This window comes from Cygnus olor, chromosome 1 (genome assembly GCF_009769625.2).
Source record: "Cygnus olor isolate bCygOlo1 chromosome 1, bCygOlo1.pri.v2, whole genome shotgun sequence".
Classification (NCBI taxonomy): Eukaryota; Metazoa; Chordata; class Aves; order Anseriformes; family Anatidae; genus Cygnus; species Cygnus olor.
This window is the reverse complement of record NC_049169.1, coordinates 95704250-95725477: the sequence shown is the minus strand read 5'-3', so window position 1 is coordinate 95725477 and position 21228 is coordinate 95704250. Positions and strand designations below refer to the sequence as shown.

The following is a 21228-nucleotide window of genomic DNA, read 5'->3' as shown; positions in this document are numbered from 1 at the left end:
TAAGGAATATGAAGTTTTTTAGATAACAGTAGGGACAATTTCTGGTCTCAGTGAAGTTATTGGCAGTTCTCCAGATGATTTGTTATGAGATTTGGCCTTGAGAAAAAGGATCAGTCACACTCATCTCCTTTTATTCTGAACTAGAATGACCCATATCACTACCCAGTGATGGCTGCCTAGGATACTAGCAGTGAATTTTTGGAAAACGATCAAAAGTTCAAATATATGCAAGAATGCATGAAACCCACTGTCTAAGCAACCAGAGAGAATGCAGTTGGCCTCAGCAAAATACGTGATTAAATAGAACCAAATAAAATTGGAAGCTTGTTATGAAAGACCATCTATATCCATTTTATGATTTGCCTATGAAATATATATTAGGGGGAGGCCTGGAACAGTCATCTCAAAACCTAAACGTAAGTATGTATCTTCCTGCAGTCTCTGAAATTTTTTGATTGCAGAACACTATAAATGGTGCAAAAACAAAGTCTCTTTTCCAAGTTCCCTACAGTGAACAATTTAAGAGCATTTAGTCTTAGCTGGTATTAGGACTTCGTGTCCTCAGAGAATAAATGCTGCCCCTTTGATCTCTAGATATAAAAGTTGCTATTTCCCAGGAGCTGGGGAAGATCTGGGGCCCCGGAGCAGAGAGAGAGGACACACACAACAAGAGCCTGGCAGCAGTGGTCCATTCCCAGCATTGCTGCTGACTTGTTGCAAACTTAGAAAAAACTATCAGTGGCCCCCAGTAATCCCTATTTTTGAAATGAATTTACAAAGTATTCATCTGTCTTAGCAACATTAATTAAGGAAGGAAACAAAATAATGTTGAAGAAATAGTCATATTTTTTGACCTTACTGTAGCTTTCTTCCATATTTTTTTTTTTGTGTAAGCAGGTATTTGCAAAGTAAATTCACAGGCACCTGATTTTGCGTATCTATATCCTGTGCAGTGCCCCTTCCTATGGGTAAGGAGGTGAAAAATGATACTTGAATCCAAGAGTTTTCCCTGTCCTCTGGAGGGGAGAAACTAAATGCAGGAGTGGCAGGTCAAAGAGAATATAAGATTTCATTACAATGCAAGTTGTGTATGTATTGAAAAGCATTTTATTAACATGTTGCTATCCAGAGTTTTCCCTTTACAACATTTCTTGTAGGAGGTGAATTTTCCAGTTGGTTTGTCTTTGCTGTCAAAAAAGTCAAGCTGATTTTTTCTTTCATCTGATTAAGTGAATAAATGTTAAGAGTAATTAAGGCCAAGGAGAGTTTTAAATCTGTTTGTTTTTTCCCCCTCTTTAATTCCTAACCTAATAAACAAACTACTTGTATCCATCTTTACAGAGAGATTTTAAAACCACTGTGCTGAAAGTATAGTGTAAAACACCAGTTCTCACTTCAGAGTCAAAACCACTTTGATGACCGCCAAACCTCATGTGTTAAACTTGCAAGTAGAAATCAATGTTTTTCATTATTTGTTACCTCAAGGTTACTTCAGGGCTAGGTTTCCTGTGAAGATCAAACAAGGATTTTTTTTTTTCCTGTCTTGCACGTCCTCACTTGTGCCAAGATTATGCCCTCCGAAAAGTACTAAGCGTCAAACTGTGGCCTTGAAGCTGGAGGGAGGATTGTTGGTGTTTTTAAGGCTCTGATCAGCAGACCAAGAGAATCTGGGTTCTTTTCCTTGTCTCTGGCTCTGTAACCTTGGAAAAGTCAATATATCTGTGCCTATGTTCCCTGGCTGCAAAGGGCAGGGGATGCTCTTTCCCTGCTGCATTAGGTCCTTTGAAGATAAACCTGCTCTCTGAAACTGATAATGAGCACTAGAAAATGTATGTGTTGGTCAGGTTCCCAGTCCATGCCCTGAGTGGGGAGTCTGTTCTCGCAGTGCCTAGTCCTGGAGAGTTACCAGGAAACCTTCCTTACTCGAAGGCGATCACATAGGGCCTCTGTGCTCCTTCCTGAGCGCACCATTGTCAGCAGCTGCTTTGGGAACCTCTGCTTCTCCCTCCGCTGTTGCCCTGGCTGTTGACATACGAGAGATTCTCTGTGTGCTCCTCTCACGCTTGAGGGATGTAGAGACTGAAGTTGCCCAGCCTGGCTTAGTACTTTGGAGCTTTTGATCCCCTTTGCAGGGTGAAAAGGGTTGTTTCCAGAGCTTAATGGAGCATTTTTCTGTGATTTATTATCTGCAAATGCTCGCGTTCATGATCCACTTCTTTTGGAAATGTTTTGCTGAAGCCTTATCCGCATAGGATGATCATATGTGCCCCAGATATAAACAGGAAGGAAAGGTTTCCAGTTCCATCTGCTGCAGTCTAGAACAATTTTATCCACCATTGGCTGGGGGAAAGCAATTCTGATTTAAAGGGCACGTAAGCTCTGTGTTATTAGTCTGATAGGATAAGGTATTACAGTTTTTCTCCTGGTGAGTTTTTAAACCTGAGCTGAAAATAAGTGCACTGCTGTAAGCGAAGATGCATAAAACTTTAACTAAATAAGAAATAAAAAAAGAGAAATAACAGAGCTGGAACTGTGCATCAGTAACGTCTACTGGGCACCTGGACTGTTGGTTAAAATCCCATCAGGGAGAATCTTCTGCTGAATAGCCAGCCAGCTTTTCTCCGGCAACTTTCAACAGAGGTAGATGGGAAACCCCAACAAAAGCAGTCGAGCACATGCAAGTTTCTTGTAGCCAGCCAGCTACTGGATGGAGCCTCTTCACCAGGGCCCAAAATCCCTTTTCCATTTGGTAACAGCCTGTGCAGGCTGACCGAAGTGATATCTCCTACTTACCAAGCCACTGTTCAGCCTTCCCAAAGACATCACTCCTTGGGTTGGGTCTGGATCAGAGGCACCTTCGTAAATTTGGTGTTGGTGGCAGGGATTCAGGTAGAAGTAGCTCAGGTTTGCATCAGGGTTTACTGTTCAGAAGCTGGTCTGTGGATTTAGGTAGGGATTTACTGGATAAAGGCATAGCATTCAGCCGCTGAATTTTAACTCTCCCGGACCACTTAAATCATTTGTTTCCCACTTAGCGTACCTAAACATGGGTGTAATTTGCTGGATGTGTTTCTCTTTTCCTTGAAGTCAAGATGTTCTTCTAAAGTTACTATTCTGAGTTCTGCTTTCCTCTTCTGTAGCAGCTGAAACTGCTCAGTGATAGTGCTGTAGCGGTGACACGTGGCATGGGTAGTGCTGAGGGTCCCTTCTGTGGGGAGACGGGATGGGGACGTTAGTACTGTGAGCAGCTGTGGTCCCCCAAAAAGCACCAAGACATGTTAAGAGATTTTATTTACTGGACATCACTACAGAATGTCTGGCTGGCTTCTGAAAATAAAACAATAGAAAAAGAAAAAACTTTGAAACTGAGAGCAAATAGGAGCTTCTAGCAGGGAGGAAAAAATAATCCAAAGGGGAAGTTAAAAAGTTACAGTGACCATGTATCCATGTTTCTGTCAATTGAATTTGCACGCTGAAAGTGCACACAACTGAAAGTGCACGCTGAGGTGTGGGGCTGCCTGCAGCCCTGTTGCCGACACACAGTGCCAGTGCCACGCGAGCGAGGAGGGCCGGCTGCACTTCTGTCTCCCACAGGGGACGGCTGTGAAGGAAGGAAGCCGATCACAGTGTGCGAAGTCTGAGAAGTGACAGCGTTTTGCACTCAAGGCAGCTACACGAGGTTACCTGAGGACAGTGTCTGGCTCTACTGGCTGATTGCTTTGAGCATGTAAAAAAAAAAAAAAAAAAAAAAAAAAAAAAAAAAAAAAAACAGCTAATGGGGGCACCTCCTAAGCAAACCAGATATCCCTTTTACCGTACAGTCCCTGTTGAGAAGAGTATAATTTTACATTAATTACACCGGATAAGTAAGAATTTGTTATGTTCTGACTTGATCCAGTAAATTCCCATTTAACCCAGTTGTTCCTATTAAGTGTGTCAGCTCTTCTTTCAAAAGCTCGGCTGTGCAAAGACAAATTACTGTATTAACGTGAAAATACATGCTTTAAGACAACAAAAATTAGGAAGCCCTTATCCATCTTTTTCAGAAAGAATTATTTATTGTGGGATATTGCAGTGTACGCTGGTTGCTTACAGTTGTTTAAAAATCAAATTTATTTTTGTTCGTGCTGTTTATTTTTTAGTTGTAAGCCTTAACAACAGAATTCTGCTCGTCACTTTCATTTTCTTTAACGTACTTTCATTTTGTTTAAAGTTGATTTAAAGTTTCATTTTCAGATTCTCATATAAATACTGAAAAAAAAAATGACCTGAAAGTACCTCCTAAGACTGATCTCTTCTCTGCTCTCTCTTTAAAATATACATAATATATACTAGACAATAGTCAGATCTAATTCTGGACTGCTTTGTTTATGCCAGTTTAAGTCAAAGCCTAGGGGAAAACCATTAGTTTATCTTGCATGCAATTAGGATGTGACTCTGTTCATCCAAAGTTAAGTATTTTTCCAAGACTTTCCCATTGGAGTGCAGGTCCACTGCTTTTAAAGACTTACCGAGGAGCTGACCCTTTCTGAAAACACGGTCTCAGTTGCAAGGTTCTTTAAAATACGTTTATCTGTCTTACTTGAAACCAATAAAAACTGTGGTGTTTATGTCCACAGATATGTGACGGGTCCTAAGTGGGCATTTCGAAGCTCTCCTGTTTTGAGGGCACCTATATAGCTAAGTATATTAACCTTCAGGTGTATTTTGTGTTATGTTTTCACAGGGAAGTTGGGTTTAGGGAATAACAGAGCAATGTAATTGTAGTTTTGGGGTTTTTTTGTTTTACTTTTCACATGCCACTTGTTTCATCATTCTATTTCACTTTTTTTGGATGGTGTCTTGCATACAGAAGGTGGTTTTATAGATCTCCTTGTGTTATGGATGGACAGGTGGGTTTGGGGAGGAAGGTTAAATAATTTCTAACATGAAATAGTCAATTTGGGCATATGAGATATATACATATAAGAATCCCAAAGACATCTGGATGTGATTGAGCACATTTTTCACTTGTTGCTTTTTAGCAGCTGATATATAGCATAGACACAAATAAGTGTATTATATTAGGGATGTTTGATAGTTCTGATTCTGTTAGTGCTCAGAATGTGGTATTTTAGAATGCATGTTTGTATATGAGGAATTATTATTACATTTTTATTGTTAATTATACATTTTACTGTTTGAGTAGAATTTTTTGCCCAGAGAAGCTGTTGATGCCCCGTCCCTGGAGGTGCTCAAGGCCAGGCTGGATGGGGCTTTGGGCAACCTGTGCTGGTAGGAGGTGTCCCTGTCCATGGCAGAGGGTTGGAACTGGGTGGGCTTTGAGGTCCTTTCCAACCCAAACCATTCTGTGATTCTATGAATATGTGATAGTTCTGTTTTTCTACCATATCATACGAAATGCATGCAGTACTTCTAAATGCACTAAAGTGTCCACGGATGTGATCTAATTTTCAGTCTTTGGCCCACAAATTTGTTTTCATTTCACTGTAAGAAGTAACCAGACCCAAACTGACTTTGAAAGATGACCTGCTGTATCCTAAAATGATTTAAATGCATTCTTTCTCATATTGTTCAATCCCAGGTGGGTCACTTTTTAATTCTACTCCCTATAAGGGTGTTTCCTGTTTTGTATTTCAAAACCTGGATTTCATTTAGCAATTAATGTGGGTGATTCAAGTCACTCCTTCTGTATTTTATTAATTTTTTGCCAAATATAGTATTCTCTGCTACTGTTGATTGAGCAGAATGGAACTTGCCTACACAAATTTCTTAGGAATACCAATTTGCACATCCAGATTTCTAACTACACCCACTCTCCCCATTATTGCAAGGTGTTAATCTAGTTGTATGATGCTGCCTGCACAGATGCATACCCTCTTTAAAATAGTTTATGTGCCTAAATCATTAAGAGAAAGATTGAATACTGAATTTTTCTAGGTCTTTTTGCTCACTCAAACATTTAGCCCTTGTGTTACTGTACCAGTTTTTGTGAAGGCTTTTCTGTGTTTTTAGAAAGTGCATCTAGTAAGTAGTTTAATCCTAAACAGCAACTGAGTTCTGTTGCAGCAAAAGCAACTACTGAGTTTAAAAGTAATTTTAAATTACACATACCCATTTTGGCAGTACGTTTGATTTGAGCAGTTCTCTTCCAGAAATCTACCCTGGAGAAAATGTTTTTAATCAGGTTAAAATGGAGGCAAGATAGAAAAAAAAATATTTGCTGTGGCTTGACTGCAGCAGTGCTAATGAGCTCTGCTCTAATACATGAAGGAACATATGGCCCCCATCTGAATACAAACTGGACACAAAGCAGTATTCAGCTGAGATGTCCTGAATATTGTAAACTGGGTGAATGTGGTTGAAGGTGTTTATAAACGGTGGCTGAATCCACACACTGACTCACTGCTTTCTAATGTCCGGGGCTCAAGGTGCTATTTGTAAGAGTATAGAAAATGACCAGTAGAGGGAATTCTTAATTAATGCTAACAAAATAGCTAACTGAAGTGTTATGTTATGAAGAAAAGACTTCTTGTGCTTGTGACGCAGCGAGAGACGGATTATCGAGAGGGCGAGTTAGGAGAAGAAAAATCACAGGACAAGCAAATTGAGTATTTACTGGCAAATAATTGCTCTCTTAAGCTGTGGCTCTCTTCCTAATTCTTGGCATTCCTGAGCACTAGAAGCATTTTCAAAAAATGCATCGTTACAGAGTAGATGTAAAAAAAAACCCTCAAAGGCTGATGTTACAGGCTTGTGCAGGTAAGAATGTGTGTTACTGCATATATTTCTTCTGAAGCTTTAGGTTGACCATTGTTTATGGGGAGTACTGCTTTTTTTTTTTTCTGTTTCTGAAGAAGTGATATTTTGGTTTCACAGCTATATTTCATCTGAAAGTTGGAATAGTGGAGATAGTCTTCTAGGTTGTAGTGTATGCTTTTGTGTCAGCAAAGATATACCGATGTACAAGGAAACAAAACAAGCTTTTGGCAGAGAGTATATGGCCCGATTTTATTTAGTTTAAATGGGTTCCGGCTTTTCTAGAAGTGCCTCTACTTAAACATCTCCACAGCAGCTGAGTGTGGGGCAGAAACACATGCCCCTACGTGCTTGCATTTTGCTACAGTCTGATTTCACTGGAGGAATGCTTGGGAGATTCTGCAGGGACAGAAAGTTTTTCTAAGTAACTCTCACAGGCTGCCTGCATCTGTACGTCTTCCCGAGGCGTGTCTCCCCGAGGAAATGAGATTTCCGGGAACCCACTCTGTTTGCTCCTGGATGTAGTTTGTGTTACCTGTCTCCAATTCTTTTTTTTTTTTTTTTTTTTTTTTTTTTTTTAAATTTAGCCACATTCAGCCAAGTTTGATGAGTAAAAGTCTCCAAGATACCAAAGCTTCCACATGTTTTGTGGAACTAGGCAGCTCTTTAAAGGGGAAAGGCTCTTTTAATGACCCCACTGAGGGAGAGGCTACCTCACCATTTTAAGAAAATTATACATCGAAGACCCAACGTGGACAGAAATCCATGAGAATGCAGGCTCATTTGGCTGTCTGTGAGCTGGTACAACTTCATGAGAATCTTATTTTTGTTTATCCCACATGTAAACTTGATTTTATAATAGTAAAAAGGTCTGTTAGAGCATGGAGATCTGTAGATGGTTAAGAATGCTCTGCCTTAAATTTGATTCTTTTTCACATCTTAATCAACAAATAAAAAAAACCACTGTCACTAGCATTTTTTTTGGTTATACCTACAAAATACTATTCTGCCTCCACTTCGTTATGTGCATTAAAATTAATGGCCAAATAACCTCACTTTTCACAAGTAAATAAAAATAGCATGTACCCCTGAAAACAGACATGTTCTTTGATTTTACAAGGATCTGATTTGGTGTACAGATTCTGTCATGTGGGGTATTTAAGTTGAACACTGGACCGATGAGCATTATGCATTTCACACACAACTCTGGAAAGCTACACCATTAGCATCACAGAACCCAGTATCAGGTCCTTCAAAAAAAAAATTGCTGAATTTCCGCTAAAGAGTAAGTGATTTAACCTTTCCCACAGGGGTAGTTTTCTCCTTAACAGGTATCAAATTGAAGTTGCCTTTGTCTTTAAACACGGGCAGTTTTCAGTCCTCACTCCTTATTGTACCATAATTGTGGATATTTTGTTTATTGACTACTGCTAATAATTATTTCTACAATTATATTATTATTATGTTTTTATTATTGTTAGTATGGCAATAATTAGTCCTTTTTCAAACCCTCATAAAATCTTGGCCCTTCTGCTGTCTTGGGTGCAGAGTCCTGCAAGTTAATTGTATAGTATGTGGATAAAAAAATAATAATCCTTTTATTGGTTTTAATGTTCTGCCTTTTAGTTTTAATGACTGTCCCCCTCTTTTCTTGGGAGGTCAGATTTATTTATTTTCTCTATGCAGCTACATTTATATCACTTCTCCTATGTTCAGTCTTTTTCATTTTCTCTGTCAGTTTGAAGCTTTCTAAACTTTTTGCATATGGAAGGCTCTTGAGGGCTTTAATGAGTCTTTTTACTCTCTGAACCCTTTTTGCTTCTTTACATCCTATTTGAGACAGGGTGATCAGGGTCGACAGCAAAATCCAGAGGGATGGCATAACACCAACTTACGTAACAGCATTATAGTATTCTCCGAAGTATTCCCTTTGGACCACCAATCTGCATGAGGCACCAAGCATCCACAAAATCCCTGTCTCCTTTTCCTGAGTTGGGTGCTGTGAACTTATCGTGCCTTGTGAGATGAAAGCGGTGCGAGTTATTTCTTTATTCCTGATAATAATAGGAACCTGATAGCTGAGGAAAGGCTAGCTACAGAATCCTATGAAATGTTTTTTTTTTAAAGTCAGAAGAGAGATCTGTGGAGAGTGATCATTGTACCTTGTGTGTAGTAAACTGGAAGGCTTCCACAAGATGGTGATGGCTGACATCAAAAGGAAGTACAGCTTGTTCTGTGGCTTCTAGACCATCTGCAAGTGACTTGCAAGAGATGAGAGGATGCCAAACAAAAGCACAATTGTGATATAATGGAAGTATGAATCAGGCATTGGTCTACTCTCCTGGAAAAAACAGGCAAAGCCTGGGTGGCGCTCTGAGACTTCATTCAATCGAAAGAGATGAATTTCAGGCACTAATTCAAGATGAGAAGTCATGTTAAAATGTCTGGATCGAGATTTTTTCAGTTTAGATTGTTGAATTTTACCAATTTATTTTTATTTCTGCAACTATATAGAAGCATGTTATAGAAATATGTAATATAAGTCCTTGGGTCCAAGCAGAGCATATCAAGTTGACTTTTGTTGGAAGCAAGCTAGTTTTATTCCCATTCATTTCCTCTCAGTTCATCCCTGTGACCCTTTTCCCTCCTCTTCTTGCCCCTCTCTGTCTTTCACCTGGAATTTTCTTTCCTTAGTAAAACTTCTGAATGGCCTGGTACGTTATACTACAGTGTAAATGATCACGTTCAGCATTAAGGCGATAAAACATACTTTACTGTCATCTTGCTTGCACAAGAAATAACATAGTTTTTGAAAAGCAGATGGTGACTAGAGAGCCCTGAGGTATCACAGAGCTAACAGGTGCAGCTCCCTATTCAGATTCTGCAATGCAAAGAAATCTTATTTCCAGACAAGTCAGGAAGAAAGGAGAAACAGTGAGAAGGTGGACTCAAAGAACCCAAATGCATACATTTAAAAATTGTATTTGTGGTAGATGACGCAGGGACAACATTTGTATGCTGAAAGAAGCAATCTATTGCTAAGAACAAGTTAAGCTTTATGGATGAAGCAGAGTGCTGAAAGGTAGAGAGCTGCATTGAGTTCTGTTGTGGTTGTTGACCAGCCAAGTAGTTTGCACAACTCTGTTTAGGTCTGTTTTCCACAAAAAGCAGAATGCTAGCTGAGGAATAATGAATGTATGGTTCTACAGACCATTGTGAACTCTGTATTGGGAAAAGATAAGGAAGGAGAAGTATATCACTGTTGAAACACTAGATACTGAGGCAACTCAAATGTGTTTCTGGAATGTATTTAATGCCTCAAGCAAAACACCGCATGTAGGTCGCCAGTAAAGAAGGAAAAATCACACCATTACCGATACTTCTTCCTAGTCCTGTGTCTCCTAACTTACAGGTTAAATACAGGATTGTCAAAAAAATAGAGCCAGCATTCAAGTGGTTAAGGAGCTATATCTGCACCTTTTGAGTTCCTCACATTTTGACGGAGCTGGGCTTCTGTGAGCTATTGATAACTTCAGATGCAATTTATTTGGGGTTTCGTTCACGTTACCATAAATCCCAATTTGAAATGAAAATGGCCAGAGAATATAAATGCTTCATTATTAATAATATTATTAATAAAGTCATTAGGCTCTAATTTTGTGATTTTAAGCTTGAGCTGTCCAAGTGAAATCTGTGGCCTGTGCTTACTGAATAAGGGCCGTAGTGCAGGACTGGGAGCGCTTCATTGTCATGGGTGCTTTAAACACGTTTGATCTTGGGATGCCAGAGGACTTTGTGGTGTTACCTTTCACTAGAGATCACAAGAGTTATCCTTGCAGAAGCAAGTAATTTATACAAGGTGACAAAATGACTCTTACAGTGCTGGTGGAGGAAAAGATAGAGACCTTGACTTCTAGCCTTCTCATCTAAGTACGAGAGAAATAGGGTCTTTCATTTCAGGGAAAAGTAAAGGTAAAGGAAACCAAGAGAATAACTAATCATCAGAATTTTATCTAGTCGTGAGAAATTAGGAAGGAACAAATAGTGAACCTGGTCCTTACTGCAAGCATTCAAGTCTTTAAATTTTAGATTGCAAGGAAAGTGTGTATTTAGTCTATTAGAAAACAAATTCACAGTAATCATAATCACATTTTAAAAAGCAATGAATACAGGTATGAGAGACTATTATAGATAGTCTGATGCAAAAGTTTTTCCAAGAGCTATGGAATCTGGTACATCACATTCACAATTTTTCCATAAAAAGATTTTTCTATTAGTCATCAGGTTGGAACAAAGTTCATAAAAATTGGAAAAACAAGTCATGCGATCTATAAAACATTTTGAAAAGTTGAAATGAAGAAGATGAATTGGATGGAAAACTTTCTGAGCATTTGAGAGAGAAGAAAGTAACAGGGAGATTTTTTTTTCTGCGTTTGTTTTAAAGATGGAGTCTTCATGGAGAAAATACTGAAGCCATCTGCAAATACATGATATTCTTAAATAAAAGATTGCTCTCCTTTTCCTATTTTCAGACAAATTGCCTTCGTGGTCCTGGTCCTTTGGTTCCACACAATCATCGACTGAGCTGAGGGAGATCTCCCTATAGCTGTGAGTAATAATGAGGCTTTAGCGTTTCTTTGCACATTGCTACTAGAAAGTGAACTCTCTCACTAGAAGGCTCACCTTTTCATTATAAAGGTGTTACTTCTTTTCTGCATATTTAAAGCATTGCTCGAGTTACTATGTGATTCTTTTCCTATGAAGCAACAGAAAAATTCAAGCTAACAGAAGTTCCAGAGAGCTTCTTTAACCTTGGATGTGAAAGGTGGCCAGTGATAGAAAGGAGCTTTGAAGGACAGCAGAAGAATGATTACATTTAGGATTGTACTTAGAATGGTGTACAAATGATGCAAGAAACCCAGAGAAATGCCACAAACACGCCCTATTAGGGAGATGTCAGTAACACAGAATGAGAGCTACTGTCCAAAACTGCTAGAGTTTCAACAGCCTTGTGTGATGACATCTGAAATGTAAATAGATGTCAGGCAGCGATAGTGTCCTTTTATGAAGACATTTATTCTTTCCATGGTGACTTTTCCCCTTGTACCAGTTCGTGTACTCTCCTGTGACATAGAACTGATGTGACCTCATGAAATTCCAAGAAGAGAGGAAATCAGGTAGACAAAATGGATGCTACTGCAAAGGACAAATTACCTAGTACTCTAAGAAGTAAAGGACATGGTGGAGTGAGTCAGTCTTCACAAAATGGTGCCTGAAGTGAGATGGATAAATGGTGATTGGACATGACTTGCAGCTCTAAGTGCTGTGAGGAGGTGATACCATGTGGTGGATTTACCAGGGATTTTTGAGCTGGCAGGCAGATGGGTTTGGGGGAAGGAAGGCTTTTTATAATCAAGGAGTAGAGTAGCTCAAAGCAGCACTGGTTTTATGTGTGTGAATGATAGACAGTGGTGAAATGGAGTACAGCAGAATCCTAAACCAAGTGATTGTGATAGGGCAAATTATATGGGGATTTATGCAGGGATCTCTGCAGCTATAGCTCAGATGATTCAGCTGCACTTTCTTTCTCACCCTTTTCCCAGTTTATTTTGTATTATGTATCATTCTTATAATTGTGTTCTTTGTTGTTTCTCTCCTGACATGTTAAATCCCACAACGCAGTCTAGTCTTGATGTTTTCCTTCTCTTTCAAAGAGTCCCAAGAGAGAGAAACAAGGAAGGTAGATGTATTTGACTTTGGAAAATGAGTTGATGCCAGTTGCAAAGGAAATAAAATATATCACAGGGGTCTGCTAAGGGGTGGGGAGTGAAAATATTCCTCATTTGTGACAAAAGATTGCCTTGAGGATTGCTTCAGCTTGATCAGTTTGAAGCCCATGTCTCACTGTTTCCATTACAAAGGCTTTAATGTTCCTGTTTCTTTTGGAAAAGGTCTTCATCTCTTTTGAAATAAATCCAAGGTTCCCCAAATGTACTGTTTGCTTTCAGGCTCAGCACATGAGACCTATGCATTGGGGTCACTTCGTAGAGGGGTTTGAAGAATGTACATGATTTAGGTCATGATCCAGGATAGCCAAGGAGACAGCATGCGACAGCCCCATGGCAGCTGAGGAGCCACAGTGTTCCACTGATATAGTGTGTCCTACTTCTGCAAGGAATTTCAATATGGGGATGTTGGAATGTTGCAGTACAGGGCCATGGCTTCCACCCTGCTCTGGGCAATGGATGTAAGCAATGTGCTTAGCAGACAGGAGAACAAGCTGTCCAGCTGTGCCTGGCACAAAGGACCACAGGATGGGTGAAAAGCTGAAGCACTGCTGTGCAAGGAGTCTGTACTGTGGTGGGTGACCGCGGGGCTGGAATCAGATGAGGAAATCTCAGGCAGAACAAGTGAAACACAGTAGATCTTTATTTTATATAGGACTTGTCTGGTTTGCCTGTAGGAGGCAGGATGTAAAGTGCCTATATGATGCATGAAGACAGAATACTGTTTGTATGATGCTTTCTTGCTTTCAAGTCTGTAAGCCAGTGCTGATCGTTCCTTTAGAGGATCTCAATCTGGATATGTTCATTGGAATTGATCGTTATAGAGCCATAATACATTAATTCAAGTCCTCAGCAAACAGTGGCTTAGTATCCACCCCAAGCCTCCTACGGCTTCCTGTTGTGAAGACCTAGCTTTCTGATGTTGTTTTTTTTCCCTTTTCTGCTCCTGAGATATCCCTAATCTCTTCTGAGCATCGATCCTCGTTTTTCAGTTTGCAGAAAATAACTTTTTCAGTGCATACATGTGGAGCTCATTCCTAACCTATCATTTTGATAGCAATAGTTTAACCTGGTGTGAAAATACATCTACTGTCCTGATACATAGAAAGAAAGAAAATAAATGCACCCTCTGGAAAGGGGCAATACGATCTTTAAATTAGTGGCAACCATCCCTTGTGGTATCCCTGGTGATATGTTTTAAAGTTCAGGGTCATTTTTTCTTTTTGTTTTCCTTTTTTTTAGCATGTTCACCTGTTTGCATCAACTACTGATGCTTTTATCTTATGCTTTTTTTTCTTTTAGAAATCTTACAGCTTTTTTTTTTTAATATCCATTCCTCCAATTCAGCTTTTAAAAGATTTTTTTTTGTTGTTTTAAAATAAATGAAAGCAACTCTTACATAAGATTAGTTCAAGTGAGCTGCTGCCAGGAGGTAATTTCTTTGTAAGTGGGCTTCTATTTCACATGGGGTAACCACTGTGGACTGTAACAGCCTGCACTCAGGATGCACACAAGGGTTGTCCTGCCACCAGGGCCAGTCAGCTCACCCAAACTGACCTTGGAGCTAGCACTTGTGCCCTTCAGCATGTCCTGGGTGTCCTGCCACTAGGGATGGAGGAGGGAGTTGGAGGGGCTGCGAGTGTTGGCCAGAGGGAAGCACGAAAGCGCATGGGAGGGAGAAGTGGGGGAGGGCAGTCATAGCTGGGGATGTTGTGGCTGGAAGAGGGGGAGAAATTAAAACCAAATCCAAAGGAAGCCAAGCCTCACTGCTGCTGTTGCTTATGGGATGATTTGTTTAATTCAGATACCCTCTGGTCTGTCACCAGATCCAGAGGTATTTTAACCATGAAGCATTGCTTTGAGGTTAAAGACTGCAACTGAAGGGGAAAAGACATAAGTTCTGTTCTTCAGATAATAGGTGTGAACTTGACAAACTGATTATAACATCTGTGTCTCATATTCTTTCTCTCTGAGAGAAGAACAAAAATACATGTGCACTGCAGAGGGGAGCTGAGATGCTTCATCCATTTGGAAATTATTTTTCTCCTTCAGGAGACGGATGCTTTACCTTTTTCCATGAAAAGTTGTAAATGTTTCAGAAACAATTAATGAAGCTTCCTGACATCCTCTTGGGTGAGGAAATATGATTGCTGTGGGAAAACTGAGGCAAAAATCTGTCATGTGAATATTTTATTTTAATAGTTAATGAACAGGGAAAAAGAAAGTATTACTATAAAACACATGAGCAAGATTGTGGAAGACTTTGGCAGAGAAAGGTACTGAGATAAATTCTGTCTTGATTGACACCTCTTGAAGGTCAAAGTATCCAACCAGTCTATGAGGCAGGATTAAATTTGGTTCATGGTGTATATGTGATCGGAAGGCTTGCCTCTTAGTGTACTTAATTTCAGAATACACATACTGCATAAGGCAGGCTTGTAGAGTAGAAGTAAATACTTTGGAAGTGACTACATAAAAAGATAAGCTTTCTTTGGTTTCACATCAGTAATAATACCATTATTTTTTACATGAAAACCTCAAATTGTTTTGTGATCAATACTTAATCCCCTCATAGCATGCCTCTTCAGGAGATCTCAAAAGACCTTGATCAAAATACACCACAACACTTCAGGGTGTTTGTGTTGTGTACAACTGGCATTTCCTGTTCAGGAATTTGGAAATAGACACAGAGAAATAAAGTAAGCCACACACCAAATTAAGTGGCAATTGAGGAAGAAAAACCAGATGCCCTGACCTTTTCCTCTCTAAGTCAGAAGATCCATAGTCCTTGGAAGCATGCACATCTGTTTATAATTCAATCTGATTTTTGTTGTTGCAATGATGTGTGATACTTCAGATGATCCAGTTGTTTTGACTCCCTCATCCCAAGAGCCAACTCATCAAATCAGTAATCGTAGGTGGTGTCACTTGTCCGCTAGGGCAAGCCTGCCTTTCTTCACTTCTAGTAGATTTTACACTGAACAAAAACCAAGTAGCATTTTAAACTGTATTTACATAATGATACTGGCAGATTGTATTGTATAGATATGTATGTATGAGTATACGTTGAACACTTAACTCTAATACCTGTGGCTTTCTCCAATTAACCTTCTTTATATCTTTATACCTTTATATCATTTCAGTATGCAACTGCATCTGTAAGTCAAGTATGTTATAACAGAAAAGAGAAGCTTCAGCTGGTAGGAAATGAAAAATACATGGTGAGAAAAGACAGGACCACCCATAAACATCATGTATATGCTGTCATTAAATGATTATTTTAGATTTGTTTGTCTGATTTTATCGTAAGCTTTTCAAAAGTCAGCAATGGCTTTATTTTATGTCTGCTGAAGTCAATGTGGGGTGTACCATGCACTTAAAGTGAATTATACCAGTATTGAATATTGTGAAAATCTCACCCCTAAATAAAAGCAGGTTCATGTGTAGGAAAATGAACAAAAATAAAATTAAACAAAAAAACCCACCCCAACAACTGAATAACTCAGCCACCTTCACTTTTGTATTCTTGAATCAGGTTTGGGAAGACAATGTACAGAAATGGGCATTATTTCTTATTCAAGGAGAGCTAGTGCTTTCCAGCACACTGTCCTCATTTCAAAATTGCTGTGTTTTCAATTGTCTTGCAGCATAGCTTGTCTGTGCATCCAGTGGGTTTTGTCTCTGGCCTTTTAAAATCCATAAACTTGTGAAGTATACTAGACAAGAATCCTTTGCTCTTGCCTATGCCATTCCTAGCTTGTAACACAAATAGAAATATAAAGCTAATTTTGTGAGGTTCTCCTGGGAGAGGAAGGTATGTGAGGAGAACACTGTCTAGCCTTCTGAGGTCAGAAATCTCAGGCTGGTTTCTTGGGTTAATTCCTCAGCAGTGTCACGAGGTTTGGACTGCTTCAGTCCCTCTCCCTGGGCCATGCTTTCCAATTCTGAAGTCATCTAGATGCTGTACGTGGCAGTATGTTAAACGGCCGCTATTTTCTCTGTCACTAAGAATCTGAATGGTCTCTTATTTCATAGAAGTGGAATTCACTTCCTAGTGATGTTAGTGGCAGAAATACGTCAACTGTCCACTTCTGTTAGCGTCATGATGGATTCTGAGTTCCCCGATAACTGTATCAAAAGGAGGCTGGGGATGGAGAGATCTGGCTACCAACAGGTCTTTACTCGTAAGAAATAGGCATTTGCATTCTTTGTATCCCCGAGTTGTAAATCAGGAGGGCAAATCATCATTCTGAATGCCATGCTTATTCTCAGCATGATGTGTGTGGTGAAGAAAACACTGAAAGAAAGCATTAAGGCTAGGATAACATCAAAGAAAATGCTTCAATTTTTATTCTCCCTTCCATGGTGGATTAATTAAAACAGAATGAAACACCAGCTAACTTGAAAATAAAATCAAATGTGTGTATGTAGACTATGGCAGTTTATTCTAAAAATCAAAGTAAATTCTTCCCTCCCTCAAACCACAGCTTTAACAACATAATCCTCTACCTTGCTTTCTTTGACGTACCTTCTCAAATACACTGGCCAGCCCATATGGTTGCTTTGAGATTTTTGCCGTGCTGTGTCACTTGCTTGGCTTTCAGAGCTGTAACAGATAACTCTGCTGGACTTAGCATCCACTGATAATACATTGTGCTTGGCATGTGATATGAAGGGATGTCACTTTATTGCACCAACCCTCTCCCTACACTTTGAAATAAAAAGTTCAAACAGGGTTCCCACTGAGTGTTCAACATGCATAGTGGTGGTAACTATAGGAAAATGGGAAGCAGGAGCTTTTCAGGCACAAGGAGTCTAAGGAGACAACCTCAGTCTATGCCCTCATTTGAATTAGGAGTTGCATGGCACAGGATCCTTTACATCCAAAAAAAGTGTGACTAATCCTTCGCCTTCCTCATTCCTTTATTTTAAAATGACTATACCCTGTATGACACTACCCATGTAAACATTGCTGCTGAATACAGTCCTGAGCACCACCAAACCATTCCTACAGTCCAGATGGGGTTTTCTTCTGCCTTGGGATACACCAAGACAGTAACAACATTAAATTCTATTCAGCTGGAGCTATTTGTGAAAACAAGAATTCTAGAAAGTAACTAGATGAGTTCTCAAGTAGCAGTCAAGGTAAAATGTGTGTGCATAAAATATTTTTTAAGACTCAAATCACAAGTATGCAATATGCAAGCCAGTTGTAATCAACAGCTTGCTTTTCATATGTTCAGTGAGGAAATGTTTTGTTGTTTTTCTAGCTTTATGGCAAGGTGGGCTACTGTTTGAAGTATGTTTTGTGCTGGTGACTTCTCTAGTCGGGCAAGTTAGTGATTCTGTGTGTTTTTTGTTAGCTGGAAACAGCGGTACTGATTTCTGCCATAAACAGCTCATGAAAATTGTTGATATATTGGGGGACCAGTACGCATTGATCTGAGTAATACATCTGTCCGAATAAGTGTATAAGTATTTGGTACATTGCTAGTAACACCTTTGTGAGCTTTACTCCTTTTCTTTCCCAAAGAAAGTGTGCATGCATACAAATAAAACTAAATTTTTTGTCTTTTATTTCAGTACGTGAATATGGAGACAGAGTAGAGACATGCAGTTGTACAGTTGTAAATTTGTACTAAATATGTCCTCCATTATTTGTGGCAAAATTAGTTTTTAGACCATACTGATTAGAAGAAGACACACAGTTATTACTGAGGATATCAACCATAGGAAAGAAACACTCTCAGCTTTATACTACATATCCCATTCTTTTGTCAGCTTACATTATAAATAAATAACAAAGCAATTTGACACATGCCCATTGATTAAAAATAAAAGTTGTCAGAGTGAGAGGAGAAAGACAAAAATATGAATTATTAATAACAATATTAAGCAATGCAAAAAAGATGCTTAACATGCAGGAAAGTCCCTGAAAAGTCACTTAGTGAAGGGGAAAGAAAGGACAGCCACAAAGACCTTTCCTCCACTACTTTGTGGCCAATTCTTTGCTACTTGGTGTAGTAACTTGACCCTTGGAGGTCAGGGTGACCATATGAGAAAGAAAGGTGATTCTGTTAATTTTATATAATCTTGTTTACCTCTTCTCTAGTATTTCTAACATGCATACCCAGCAAGCATATATACATCATGTAGGGAGTGGAGTAAATTTAAATCGATCACATTGTTGTGATTAGATTGGCCATTTTACGTTTCTGAGCAATCTTCTTGCCTGTGGGGTTTGAACAACTGATTGACAATGCTGACACTTTCATGGCAGAAACTAGGCTAATTTATACTCTTTCTAATTTAGGATACCACATGTACCTGTGATTTAGTAAGCAGATATTAAAGCATGCAAAAATATTGTTATTGCTAGTAGTAGTCTGTGTTCTGTGTACTGTGTGATGCTCCAGTTGGTATAACAAACAGTACCCCACTAGCTGGAATAATTATGCATTTCTTTTCCCACCTTCTGTTGCTTATTTTGGTTGCAACTATTTAAATGCTTTCATTTATCAGGCCAGTTTGAATGGCTGTTGGGTATATTGACCATCCTGGCAATACTTAATTTTCCATCTGTGAAGATCAGATTTCTTTTTTCACTGAAGAGGGAAGGAGGAAAAAGAATACTTGTAAAGAGCAAGAGAGGCAACTGCACAACTTCCATGAAAACCACAGAATCACATTTAGCGACAGTCCTGCTTGCTGAAGAATGCCCTTGCCCTACAGCAGATAACGGTGTGTGCTATCACAATGGAAAAGCTAATCAGAAAGTTTTCCTGGTAGGATAGCACTAAAAGTCCTGTTGTGGTTAAAATGATGGTGTCTGTAGTGGAATATCGAACATTAGACTTCCTCATGGCCAGTCTGATTTTTGTATTACTTGTAGCTGAAGAGATGACATCATCTAAAGAAAATGACTGCAGGAGCAGTAAAGCTCCAACCTTATGCTTATGACGTTAATGTTTTGAATTAACAAAGTGTTAATGAATTCACAACGTGATCTCCCAGTTATTGTGCTTTAATTCTGGAAATCTCCATTTTAAACATCTTTAGCTCAAGTAAGGGCTAAGCACTTGTAGCTTTTATGGATTTCATTAACTGTCAGATGCTCAGAGCTTCTGAAAACCAGGTCAAATGATCTTCTCTCCAGCGTTAGTAGCATATGGTGCAGGTACCTCCATCTTATCTCCTCATTTCAACTACAGTTGTAGTTGGGTGGAGAACAGTAGGTACTTAGAGGTGTGATTCACCCTATCACAATGAAAGGCATATGAAATACTCTCAGGTAAGGGCTCACTTCTGTTCATAGATTACAAAGAAAGTCTGGATGAAGATGGTAAACTGTTAAAAATTGTCAGCTGAAATTCTTCTGTATGGTGCCCTGAGTTGAATAACTGAAATTAGGGAGTTGTCCTAGAAATGTTAGTTCTAGCTTTTTTGGTTCTGTATGTAAAATGGGGGCACTATGCTCCTTTGCAGGTTGTGAGACCACCATGGAGACATAGAAATGTTTGGGCTGGAAACGACCATAAAGACCATCCAGTTCCAACCCCCCTGCCATGGGCAGGGACAACTCCCTCTAGATCAGGTTGCTCAAAGCCCCGTTCAACCTGGCCTTAAACAGTTCTGGGGATGGGGCATGCACAACTTCTCTGGGCAACCTGTGTCAGTGCCTCACCACTCTTACAGCGAAGAATTTATTCCCAATATCTAATCTAAATCCACCCTCTTTTAGTTTAGAATTATTACGCCTTGTCCTATCGCTACACACCCTGACAGAGAGTCCTTCCTCACCTTTTTTCTGTAGGCCCTCTTTAGCACTGGAAGGCCGCTATAATGTCTCCCTGGAGCCTTTCCTTTTCCAGGCCTAAGAACCCTTAACTCCCTCAGCCTCTCTTCACAGGAGAGAGGTGCTCCAGCCCTCTGATATCCTTGTGGCACTTCTCTGGACTTGTTCTAATAGGTCCATGTCCTTCTTGTGCTGGGGGCCCCAGAGCTGAGCACAGTACTCCATGGGATCTCACAAGAGCAGAGTAAAGAGGGAGAATCACCTCCCTCGATCTGCTGGCCACACTTCTGTTGATGCAGCCTAGGATACAGTTAGTTTTCTGGGCTGCAAGTGCACGTTGCCAGCTCATGTTGAGCTTTTCATCCACCATCACCCCCAGGTCCTTATCAGAGCTGCTCTCAATCCATTCTCCACCCAGCCTGTGTATGTGCTTGGGATTGCCTTGGCCCAGGTGCAGGACCTTGCACTTAGACTTGTTGAGCTTCATGAGGTTCTCACAGGCCCGCCACTCAAGGTCCCTCTGGATGGCGTCCCTTCCATCCAGCGCATTGACCACACCACACAGCTTGGTGTTGTCTGCAAACCTGCTTGAGGGTGCACTCAATCCCACAGTCCATGTCAAAGACAAAGATAGTAAAGATACTGGTAAGATGGACATTTCTTACCTGGTACACAGTTATAATAATGAGACTTCTTATTAGCTCCTAAATGGTTAGCATTTACATTTTATGAGCTCTTTCTACTTTTACATATAGTATGAGTAAAAGTTAGCACTGAGTGGTTGCGTCAGTTGTTTCAGCATGGGTACTGTACACTATTGATAAATTGGCTGTACATGAAATTATTGTTTTCTTTTAAATATTAATTGATGTAGCCCAACTCCCCTTA

General features: G+C 39.7%; 1 protein-coding gene across 37 annotated transcripts in view; it reads left to right on the top strand.

Annotated features, from left to right (window-relative positions):
* Positions 1-21228, top strand: part of ZBTB20 (zinc finger and BTB domain containing 20) — a 478527-nt gene that overhangs the window by 158468 nt on the left and 298831 nt on the right. For 34 of the 37 annotated variants that reach the window (XR_005823591.1, XR_005823599.1, XR_005823600.1 and 31 more), the window contains one exon: positions 11292-11367. The gene's annotated coding sequence lies outside the window, so the exon portion shown is untranslated. Of the gene's footprint in view, positions 1-6679; positions 6763-11291; positions 11368-14524; positions 14679-15688; positions 15826-21228 lie in introns of those variants that run through there. The other 3 variants (XR_005823607.1, XR_005823603.1, XM_040571007.1) reach the window with 3 other exon arrangements.